This window comes from Corvus brachyrhynchos, unplaced genomic scaffold, assembly GCF_000691975.1.
Source record: "Corvus brachyrhynchos isolate BGI_N302 unplaced genomic scaffold, ASM69197v1 scaffold114, whole genome shotgun sequence".
Lineage (NCBI taxonomy): Eukaryota > Metazoa > Chordata > Aves > Passeriformes > Corvidae > Corvus > Corvus brachyrhynchos.
The window spans coordinates 7,395,908-7,397,820 of record NW_008238337.1 but is presented as its reverse complement, the minus strand read 5'-3'; the positions used below and the strand labels follow the sequence as shown (position 1 = coordinate 7,397,820).

Sequence of the window (1,913 nt, the reverse complement as noted above, 5' to 3'; positions counted from 1 at the left end):
TGCTGCACATGTACCACCCTTATATTTGCCAAGACGACAACCCACAGTTTTGTCTTCTTGATTTACACCAATCCCAATCAAGAACTCACATTTGTTGCGATATTCAGTCTAGATTAAAATAAAGTTATGTAAGATATTTATACAGTATTTATTTGTACATGCCAAGTTTCTCCTGAAACAAATCTCATGTGGTTAAATGCATTTGAAAACAGACACAGAACATTTAGCTCATATAGAAGATACTCATGGATTTTGATGTGTGAACTAACAGTAGTAATAAAAAAGTATTAGTAAATCTTGTTATTTAAAAAGCAAAACATTGCCTCTGTTGAGGAATGTATTAGCTTACAACACAGGCTTGCAAGGACAGTATATTTCTTTTAAAGTTAGAATATCCAGTTATCCATTTTTCTGCTTCCTGTAAATATTTCCACACAGTATTTACATGAAAGGCAACAACATCTAAAATTCATCATTTATTACAAGATGAAGCTGAATACTCAGTTTGTCAACTGTCTCTCAAGACCAAATAATCAACATAACCCTCAGCTCATTAAGCCTGTTCCACACTTTACCTGAGATTACATTACCTGTAAGGGTGATGCTTTCACTCCCTCCACTGGGCAACATAATTTATTAAACTTCTGCTTCTGCAGGAACAACCAGGGTAATAAAGCTCTGTTGTTATTTCCTATTTCCCTGCCCAAACCAGAAACAAAAAGTGTAAAGCACACATTTAGAAAAATTGAGGTCAAGAGTTGCACAAGACTTTTTTTTCTATAGGGCACAAAAAAGAATCCGTTTATCACATGGAAGTGTTTCTTCCAAAATTTTTTAACGGGCAAACCCTCTCCAGCTTTGTAAGAGCTGTAACCTGAAAAAATAAGGGTTAAATATAGTTATAATGGTTATGTACTGGATTTATCAATGTATCCATGCATGATAAAGAATGCCAGTTTTATCCAAGGCAAGAAACAGAAGTGATACTTTGATCTCCAAAGACCAGGCATAAAATTTTAAGGGGATTTAAAAAGAGAAAATCCTAGTAGTAATTTCCCACCTCTACAGATTGATTCTCTCTTACACCATGTGACAATGCCATTTTTTTAAGGGCACAAACATCCTTCTGCTTATGGAACAACAGACTTTAAAACCAATCCCCCTTCATTAAGCAATCTTTTGAAGGTGACCAAGAACATCAATAGCAAGTTTTGTTAGATGGAACAGCTTTTAGGCTGCAGCATCGCAGATTATCTTGTAAGTAGTTTGACTGGGGATCCGAGTTTTGACCTACCTCTAACTCACTTCAGTTTAGAGGTTTGCTTTGTCAATTGGTGTGAATTTAGCTATATCCCATCATAAGGCCAAGTCTTGTACACATTACGTTACAAACAGGAATTACTTTGTCAGCTTCTGCAGCACTTGCTCGCACTCCTGCTTCTTCTGGGCCAGCTGCTCCTCGTAGGGCACGTTCCACAACGGGGTCACCACATCCGCGATCCGCTTGCTCAGAGGCTCCTCTCCGGAGGGAGCCGGACGCTTCGCCTCTCCCTGCTCCGAATCCTCTTCTTGCTTCCTTTTCTTGGCGATGGGGTCGGCTTTGGGCTTGGCCAGGCGCACGCTAAGGTGGCGGCTCTTCCAGAGCGCGCCGTGCAGCACCTGCATGGCCTTGTCCCGCTCCTCCTCGCTCTTGAACGTCACGAAGGCGAACGTCTGCTTCCCAAAGAGTTTTATCTTGTGAGGATTGAGCCCGTACTTGGCAAGGAACTTTTTCACGTCATTAAACCCAATGTATTTGGGCAGGTTCTGTATCTCTACTTTATAGATCTCGGAGGTAAACAAGTCTCCCTTAATATATCTATATACGTCGGGGCTCTCCGCGGGGTCTTCCCCGGCCTGGCTGTCTCGCTGAG

At 41.1% G+C, this 1,913-nt stretch overlaps 1 protein-coding gene across 2 annotated transcripts in view; it reads right to left on the bottom strand.

Moving 5' to 3' along the window:
* Nucleotides 1-1,907, bottom strand: part of TRMT2A (tRNA methyltransferase 2 homolog A) — a 6,565-nt gene extending 4,658 nt beyond the window's left edge. The window contains exons 1-2 of one of the 2 annotated variants that reach the window (XM_017734947.1): nucleotides 1,295-1,907; nucleotides 591-699 (exon numbers count right to left, since the gene is read on the bottom strand). The gene's annotated coding sequence lies outside the window, so the exon portion shown is untranslated. The remainder of the gene's footprint in view (nucleotides 1-590; nucleotides 700-1,294) is intronic. The other variant, XM_017734946.1, reaches the window with a different exon arrangement.
* Between the last annotated feature and the right edge of the window lie 6 nt (nucleotides 1,908-1,913).